Below are 10,275 nucleotides of genomic sequence, written 5' to 3' on the forward strand. Positions count from 1 at the left end.
ATTTGTTCGCTTTCTTCCATGAAGAACGAGTATCCCATTCCTCATTGCGCTTATTAGATTCTTCATGATCCTTCCCATGGAATATGACATCTCTACTAATGAAAATCTTGTGAGTAGAGGGATTAAATAATCTATAAGCTTTATATTGTGAACAATACCCTATAAAGGTACATCTAATGCCTTTTGAATCTAGTTTTCTTCCATCTTCCTTTGGAATATGGGAAAATTCTTTAGACCCAAACACTCTTAAATGTTTTACTATAGGCTTAAATCCATATAAGGCTTCATAAGGATTTTTAAACTCAAGACTCTTTGTAGGACTCCTATGTTTCAAATAAACTACAGTATCTAATGCTTCAACCCAAAAACCATTCGAAAGATCCTTACCTTTCAACATGCTCCTAACACATTTCAACAATGTTAGGTTCTTTCTTTTCGTTACTCCATTCTGCTAAGGAGTGTGGGGTACTGTGAATTGTTGTAATATCCCATGGTATTTATATTACTTGATAAGTTCATCCTTCCTGTATTCTGCCCCTTGATCGGAGCGGAGAATTTTTATATGCTTCCCTGTTTGCTTTTCAATCATGTTTCTGAATTGCTTAAAGTATTCAAATGTGTGACTTTTCTTACTCAAAATATATACCCAAGAAAACTTTGTAAACAATAGAAAATACAGTGCAGCTCCTAATGACTTTGTTTGCATGGGTCCACAAAGATCTGTGTGCACTAATTCAAGTATGTCCCTTTGTTTCTTCTCTACTCGAATAAGGAATTCCTCTCTATGCATCTTTCCTAATGTACAAGCATCACGATCACATTTATCCTAGTGATAAACATTTGGTAGTCATCGGTCACACCATTCATAGTAATGGTTACTAGATTTGTATCTACAACTGTTTCACCAGTGTTTGCCAATTTGTTCTTGAGATCTTTGATCCTCACTATGAAGGAAGCAACTGCTTCATTTTCCTCCATCTTTAGGGATAAAATCTTGCTCTTCAAGAACAGAAGATGATTTGTATTCCTGATCTTATACAAATCATTCAAAATTCCCCAGATTTCACTTGCTAATTTACATTCTCTAATATGTGGTATGATGCAGTCTTTCACTAACATCTTCAGCAACGTCCTTGCTTTACCTTCTCGCTTCTCCCAATTTGGGATCAATGTTGATCCAGATGGTGGCTTCTTTTCATGGTGTTTCTCAATGGCTTTGACCATTATTCTTATGCTCTTTGTTTCTTTGTTCCTTTAACTATATAGGGAACTTCTTTTATGCTTTAAGGTACAACACTAGCCATGTCATGACCCTATTTTCTTGTCCACTATCTCCATCTTTGTTAGCAATAGAAGAAACAAACTTAAGACAATTTTTATGTTGTTATGATTAACCCTTTTTAAACTAAATTCATCTTATTTTATAATTAGTTTAGTTTCCCTCGTGACAAACCATAGCACCAAAAAATTTAATACAGATGTAATTCTAATTTAAAAACAATATAATATTTTTCACTTACCCCTATATATATAAATAATTAAATAAATTATCTAAATTATTTAATCATAACCTATAATTTCATATATTTAATTATTATTTTTAATAATAATAAAAGATATTTATATTTTTTATTTTTCAAAAATATTCACATTAATCACGATTATGTGAAAGAAATATTTTTAGCATTCTTTACATTTTCCTATATAAATGGAAATATATATTTAAGAATTTTTAAAAATATTTATTATAAATTAATTGCTTTAAAATATTTATTCATTAGTTATATACTAATTCAGTTCTTTATAATTATTATATTTTTTAATGCAAAAAAATGACTAACGAACTTTAAAAAGTTAATATTATTATTTTCATTTTCCAAAAAGTTGCTTACATCAATGAAAAGTGATTAAGAAGAAAAGTTGACTCCTAGCATTTTGCCAAACCTAAATCACTTTAATGAATTATCATATGGAAAAAATCTCATATTTCTTATCACAAAATATATTAAATTAGAACATGAATTAACAATTCTCATGTTTTTAACTATGAAAAACCTCTCATATTTCTTATTCACACTTAAAAATAATAATTAAACACTACCACTACCACTACCACTACGTATTCACTTGCTGTCTGAAATGCTAAAGACCGGGGCATTGGAGTTTAGTCGTTCTTCCCTAATGACCTCGTGAACGTCATTCCCACTCACAAAAAACTAAACCTCTGAGTCAATGATTTAGAAAAGTTCAGGTTACCTGAAACGACGAGGTAGCGTAAGAGACCCGTTACACCAAAGAATGACACTCCAAAGGTTCTAGTTCTTACACCAAAGAATGCCATACATGTAAACAAATTCTACGTGGGCGATCTTTCTTAAGGGGAAAAACAAATTGAAGTCTTCCATCTATTCTACCACGCGATGGAAAAGTCCATCGGTTCACGTTATAGGGCAGAAAATGTGGCCTTAAAACAACAAATTCCATGCGCACCACAAAATCGCTAGAAGGTTTGTCGACCCAAGACAAAATACTAGTAGAACTACAACAAAATTTCTAGAAGGTCGTGGCAACCCAAGATAAAATAACAGTGAAAATACAACAGTGGCCCCCAAAATAAACGTGTTCATCACGGGCATCCGCTTTATAAAATTGGGGCTAGCCTTTCATCACCATACACAGTTCTCTCGTCGTCGGCGTTGAGGCATTTTATTTTGGAGAGATGGCGAACATGGGATATTCGGCAGCAACTATTACAGTGACCATTGTACTGTTGTTGGCTTACCTTAACATAGCGGAGGTAGAGGCAAAACCGAAACTAGGGCTGTTGAAGGTAACCCACCTGCATTTCTATTTCCACGACTTACTGGTGGGTACAAATGTGACGGCCGTGGAGGTGGCGTCTGCTCCCTCAACGAACTCTTCGTTTACTCAGTTCGGCATGGTTAGGGTTATGGACGACTGGCTTACCGAAGGGCCTGAAGCGACCTCCAAAATGGTTGGCAGAGCGCAGGGTATCTACGTTTCATCGTGCCAAGAGAAAGTTCATCTGCTTATGGTAACAACGTTTGTTTTCGAGAGTGGCAAGTACAACGGCAGCACCCTTTCAATGGTGGGGAAGAACGGGGTTTTCGATGAAGTAAGAGAAATGCCCATCGTTGGAGGGAGCGGATTGTTTCGATTGGGTCAAGGCTACGCACTCGCACGCACTCATTCCTTCGATCTAAAGTCCGGCAATGCAGTCGTTGAATACAACGTCACAGTGCTCCATTACTCGTCCCCGCCTAGGATATAATTTTATCATTATACCCAGTGGGCATTGGCTATTTATATAATTAAGAACGGCCGTAGAGGTTTGAGGGTTTATTTTTATTATTTTTCATACTAGAATAAAACATTGAAAACCCTTGAAGAGTGTTCATGGAATGTAAGGATTGACTTGATTGTTTTATGGCTGTCCTTTAAAAATCCGAGATATCCTTGATCTCGGGATCACCACTGAGTTCGTCTGGGTGCCATTGGGGTTCCAGAAATTGTAAGGCAGAAAATATTTTTTTTGTGAGAACGCTTTCATTCCCATACAACAGAAATCTCGTGATATTAGATGGCATTTCATCCTTTTATCCTAACAGTCCTAAAATAAATTATATAAACTTTTTTTTGATATCATATGTTTTCGGTGTAGATTATGGTTATAAAGTGCCGTCTTAAAGTATTTATTCTGATATAGCCGGTTCAAAATATAGCTAATTCTAGTAGTGGTTATACTTGGGCGTTATACTTTATTTAGAGGTGTTTGTTTAATTTAGATAAAGATAATATTTTTATTATTTTTAATATTTTTAATTATATATATATATATATATATATATATATATATATATATATATATTAATTTCATAATTAAAATAAGAATAGAATTAATCAGAGTAAAAATAAATTGAAGGAATTTTTTATTTTTATTTTTTTTAATTGGGAAGGTGTGGGTAAGAGAAACAAGAAGCCAACTTATTTTCAAGAAGAAGAAATAAGTTTTATGTACGGGTATATTTATCATATTTGTGTTTTTTAATATACATGTTTAAGGTAAATGGAAAAATTAAATTTTATATAAAAACATTATTATTATTTAGTACAAGTAAATTAAATTATAAAGAGAATTATTTTTATTATTTGATATTTTAATGTTTTTATAGAAGATTTAGTATTTTTATAGTTATCAATATTTTAGGATATTGAAGAAATTTGAAAAGCTTTTTATATAAGTATTTAAATAAATCTGTGAATAGTTTATAAAAGATTTTTCGACGAAGATCACATGAGACATCATTTGTCGATGTGTTTCGAACCAACCAGTGTGGTTCATCGTCAAGACAAGTTGAAGAAACAGATCCAGCTTAGCAGGTTAAATAGACAGAGCAAAACCTCCAACAGCTAAAAAGACTAACAGCTACATTTGACTAGGTACTGGGATCAAAAACCTTATTTTATAAAAATGTTACCCTAGGGGGGACCAGTCCTTTAAATAAAAATAATATTATGATAAAAAAATATTAATAAATAATTAAAATATTAAAAATAATTAAACAGTTATGTTCAATTATTACCTAAAAATAATTCATGTTAATAGTTAGTTAAAGATAAATAAGTAAAAATTATATCTAAGGGGAAAAATTACCCTAGAGGGGGACCAGTCCTTTAAATAAAAATAATATTATGATAATAGTTAGATAAAAATATTAATAAATAATTAAAATTTTTATTTAAAATAATTAAACAATTATGCTCAATTATTAAAAATAATTCATGAAAATAGTTAGTTAGAGATAAATAATTAAAAAATTATATCGAAGAGAAAAAATAAAAAATAAATAAAAAATAAATAAAAAATAAATAAAATAAATAAAAAAAATAAAAAAAAATTCATAGAGGGACCAATTCCTTAGAATAAAATAAATAAAATAATTATGCGAAAAAAAAATTTATATTAATAAAAATTATATGATAATAGTTAGTAATAATACATGATAATAGTTAGTTAAACATAAATATTTAAAATTAAATTATATTAAAATTATATTAAAATTAAAATATAATTAAAATTATATTTAAAATTAAATTATATTAAAATTAAATTATTAAATTATATTAAAATTATTAACATTATATTACCCTACGGGACCAACCCCTTAAAATAAATTGATTTAATGATAATATTTAATTAAAAATTAAATTATTATTATTATTATTATTATTATTTTGTTAAATTAGTAAATTAAAAATACTTCGTGATAATAGCTAGTTACAAATAAATTATTAAAAATAAGAAGGAATTAAAAACATGACCATTCTTATATGAATAAATGAATATAAAAAATAGAGATGAGAAAATTAAGATAAGTCATCCTAAAATAAATAAATAAATAAATAAATAATAATAATAATAATAATAAAATAATTCAGAATAATAATAAATAAATAAATACGTAAGTTAAAAAAAAAAGACTAGGTCGAGAGTGCCGGGACCCAACACCAACTGATTTTCCAGCCATAATCTCTATTGAGATTACTCGGCCTCTTTTCAATCTCAAGCGCCTCCCTAAGTTTCCGATGATGGAAGTGCGAAACCTTAGCAATAACACTAGCTTCCTCAATACAAACATGATGATTGGTTTTCTCGGCGTGCTCAGCTAAAGCGGAAGACTTAGTACGCCTATGCTTAAGATCTGCTGCATGCTCACTAAATCTGTGAATATTTATATAGATTGGTAAAAACAAGTAACTTAAATTGCTTAGTTTTTTTTTTAAATGTTATGATAATTTATTAGTTTTTTTAAATACAGTGTTGGGAATTTTTGAGATTTAAAGTTTTATATTTAGAATTATAAAGTGAATTTTATTATAGATGATATATATTTTAGGATGAAATTCAATTTTGGTATATTACAATAAAAAAACTATTGTTTAAATTTGTATTGGTGTATCGTTATTTATAAATTAAAAATTTATTATTTTGAATTTATTTTAAATTTTAAGTATAATTTAATTTGTAAATATCATTATATTAATTGATGATTTTTATTCTTTTAACTATCAGATAATTTATTAATAGTGGTTAAACCCACAAAATGTAAATAGAGAATTAGATAAATATGTGACATATTTTTATTCACAAATATATACATATTAATACATACCTCTAACCTTTGTTTCATAAAATAAAATTATATAAACTTTATTTTGATATCATATGTTTTCGGCGTAGACTATGGCTATAAAGGGCCCTATTAAAAAATTTATTGTTATATGATTGATTCAAAATATAATTAACTCCAGTAGTGGCTATAACATATTTAAAGGTGTTTATTTAATCTATATTAAAATAATATTTTCTATTATTCTTTATTTATAATAATTATTATACATAATAGTATAAACTATTAAGAAGCAATATGAAACCAATTCATTATTAGGAAATTTTTCACAATCAGAATTTGTCAGAGTTATGCAGCTCAAAACTGCCAAAGAAATATGGGACAAGATCGTTCTAAGCTATGAAGGAGACAATCAGGTAAAACGTGAAAAACTACAATCTCTCAAAATTCAATATGAAACTCTCGAAATGCACAATGATGAAAGTATCGCTAGTTACTTCTTACGTATAGATGAGATTGTTAATTGCATGAAGAAATTGGGTGAAGAGATAAAAGAAGTTACTTTAGTTGAAAAGGTTTTAAGTCCCTTGTCTACTAAGTTTGAATCAAAAGTATCTGCCATAGAAGAAAATCAAGATCTTTAGACTATTACTATGACACAGCTACACGGAATCTTAACTGCTTTTGAAATGAGAAAAGGAGATCCATCAGATATGAGAGAAGTCACATTCAAAGCTTCAAGAAGAGAAGAATTCCATGAATCAGGACATATTTCAGAAGGAGAAGAAGAAGTAAACTTTGTCAAGAACCTTCAGCGGGGTTCTGGGAGATTCAGAGATAAACTACCTTTCAAATGTTTTGCTTGTGGAAGAGTCGGTCATTATGCTGCCAAATGTCATCATAAAGATAAGCTTGATAAAGGTAAGGAATCAACAAAATGGAATAGAAAACAAAGTGTAAGTAAGAAGAGCTACTATACTCATGAAGATAGTGATGGTTTATCAAATAGTGATGAAGATGAAAATAGTAATGACTGTAGACTTCTAATGGCTTTTGAAGATGATGATTTCTTGGATGCTTTAGATGAAGATGACCTTTATGAAGAAATCTCTAAACTAAAAGTATATTTAGAAGAAAAGAATATGATTATAGATACTCTGACATTCCAACCTGCTGAAAGAGAAAAACACAATGTAAGACTAGAATGTGAAATTGTGGGTCGAAGAAAGGATATTGAGAAAAAAAAAGCTCTCAATATTAGATTTACTAAAGGATCAGAAACCTTAAATGAAATTATCAAAGTGTAGCATTCTCCTCTGATAAAGATAGGTCTTGGATATACTGAAGAAGCATCCCAAGCACAGAAGTTGTCAACCTCCACTAAAAGCTATCTTGATGCAGCAAAGAGCAGTGAACCGTTTGACAATAGTCAAAAAAGGCATAGAGTAGATCACCAGGTAAATTAGGCTCAATTTACTTCAAGGATGAACAGAAGCTACAAACCTCAAGAAAATCATACTCAAACTGCTTCAAGAATGAATATCAATAGCAACTACAATCACCAGGTCAGTAGATTCGATAATCGCAGGAACTTATTTAATGACCAATGTTTTTCATGTCATAACTTTGGACACAAAGCTGCTCAATGCGTTTCTTACAAGACCATCATGACTAGAGAAGCATGAAATCAAAGGAATGTGATGGGGATCTTGAAACGGACCTAAAATAACTTTTCTCTTCTTGAAAATGAAATAGAATGCCCTATCTGCAACAACTTTGGTCACGAAGAATCTGAATGCAGGAGTAAATTTCAGCAAACATATCAAAAGGAGCAAACTGCATTAAATCCCAAAATATGCAGAAAGAAAGAACCACATATAGAAAGATGTGGTATAGCCCTGTATGCAGAAGGACAAAAAAATCAGTGGTACATCAACAGTGGATGCTCGAAACACATGGCAGGGGATAAAGAAAAACTTCAGTCATATAATGCCTTAGAAAAGGAAAAGAAGCTCTCGTTTGGAAATGACAATCTTGCTGTCATAAAAGGTAAAGGCTCTATTCTTTTAAAAGAGAAAGTTAAAGCTGGAAATGTTATGTATGTTGATGGTCTAAAGCATAACCTGTTGAGTGTCAGTCAAATGTCTGATCAAGGAAATGAAGTAGTATTTCGATCAAATGGATGTGTTTTTCGTGAGCTTGATATAGGAGAAACCGTAATCAAAGGTATAAGAACTCAAAACAACTTATATATACTCAATGGAGGACAAAAATAGTGCTATCTAAGCAAAAATGATGAACACTGGCTATGGCACAGAAGGTTGGGGCATCTAAGCTTCTCTCAAATAAGAAAAGTAAGCAAATTCCAGGCTATTTGTGATCTTCCTGATATCAACATTCGAGAAAATACAATATGCAAATCATGTTAATTTGGTAATCAAACCAGGTCTCAATTCTATAAAAAGGAAGGATCAGCTAGTAAGCCTCTTGAACTTGTTCATACTGATTTATGTGGTCCACCAAGGAAAAAGTCACCTCGTGGAGAAGAATACTTTATATTGTTCATTGATGATTTTTCCAGAATTTGTTGGATAGGGTTTCTAAAGCATAAAGATGAAGCATTTGAAAAATTCAAAGCCTTCAAAGCCTTGGTTGAAAATGAATCAGATTGGAAAATCAAATGTCTCAAATCTGATCGAGGAGGGGAATTTACCTCGAATGGATTCTTTGACTTTTGTGAAGAACATGGAATAAAAAGGCAATTCTCCACTACAAGGACTCCTCAGCAAAATGGAGTGGTAGAAAGGATGAACAAAACTGTTCAACAAATAGCTTGTGCTATGCTAGATGAGTCTGGAACTCTTGCAACCTTTTGGGGTGAAGCTGCATTAGCTGCCGTCACTATTCTCAACAAATAAAATGTTCGAGTAAACAAAACTCAAACTCCACATGAACTTTGGTATGGTAAGACTCCTACCATAAAATACTTCACAGTTATTGGAAGAAAATGTTACATCAAAAGGATTGATGAAAAACTTGGCAAGTTTGAACCCAGAGCAGATGAAGGCATTCTCCTTGGTTACTCTTCTCGAAGTAAAGGATATAAGTGTTATAATAAAAGACTTGAGAAAATTATTGAAATTATTGATGTTGTGGTTGATGAAGCATGCAAAAATCCAAAGCAGGTAAAAGCCAAAGATTATGGAGAAGATGAGGATTATCCTTCCACATCAAATCAAACTAATTCTAAAGAAGAAACCAATGAAGCACCAAAAGAACAGATAACGGCAGAAGAAAAGACTCCATCCAGGTATGTTCAGAAAAGTCATCTAGAGACTCAAATATTGGGACAGAAAGAGGCAGGTGTGCAGACAAGAAGAACTATTTCAGAAGCTTCAAGCTATCTAGCATTGCTTTCCTCCATGGAACCTCAAAATGTAAATGAAGCGTGCAAATATGAAAATTGGGTCAAGGCCATGAATGAAGAACTTGAGCAAATTGAAAAGAGTAATACTTAGGAATTAGTTCCTAGACCTCATGATAAGAATATCATAGGAACCAAATGGATAATAAAAAACAAGCTGAATGAAAATGGTGAAGTTATTAAAAACAAGGCCAGACTTGTTCGTAAAGGACATGCTCAAAAAGAAGGTATAGATTTTGAAGAAACTTTTGCACCTGTTGCTAGACTTGAAGCCATAAGAATGTTTCTTGCTCTTTCTAGTTTTCAGAAATTCAAAGTATACCAAATGGATGTAAAATCTTTCTTTCACAATGGGGACTTAGAGGAAGAAGTATTTATTGAGCAACCAGATGGATTCATCCTTGGAAATGATCCAAAACTTGTATGCAGACTAAGAAAGGCTCTCTATGGTCCAAAACAAGCTCCAAGGGCCTGGTATTACCATCTTGACAAATACCTCCACCAACAAGGTTTTTCAAAAGGATTAGCTGATAGCAATCTATATACAAATATTGACAATAATAAATTGCTAATACTTGTTGTGTATGTTGATGATATCATTTTTGGCAGCAATGAAGAAGCCATGAGTCAAAACTTTGCTTTGGTAAGGCAACAAGAATTTGAAATGTCCCTGCTTGGTGAGCTCACATATTTTCTTGG

General features: G+C 31.1%; 1 pseudogene; it reads left to right on the forward strand.

Annotated features, from left to right (window-relative positions):
* Positions 1 to 2,696: 2,696 nt before the first annotated feature.
* On the forward strand, positions 2,697 to 3,343 carry LOC149187233 (dirigent protein 22 pseudogene; annotated as a pseudogene).
* Positions 3,344 to 10,275: the final 6,932 nt, after the last annotated feature.

Source organism: Pinus tabuliformis, chromosome 3_1 (genome assembly GCF_031772625.1).
Source record: "Pinus tabuliformis cultivar Carrire ecotype Pingquan chromosome 3_1, CPIR1, whole genome shotgun sequence".
NCBI lineage: Eukaryota > Viridiplantae > Streptophyta > Pinopsida > Pinales > Pinaceae > Pinus > Pinus tabuliformis.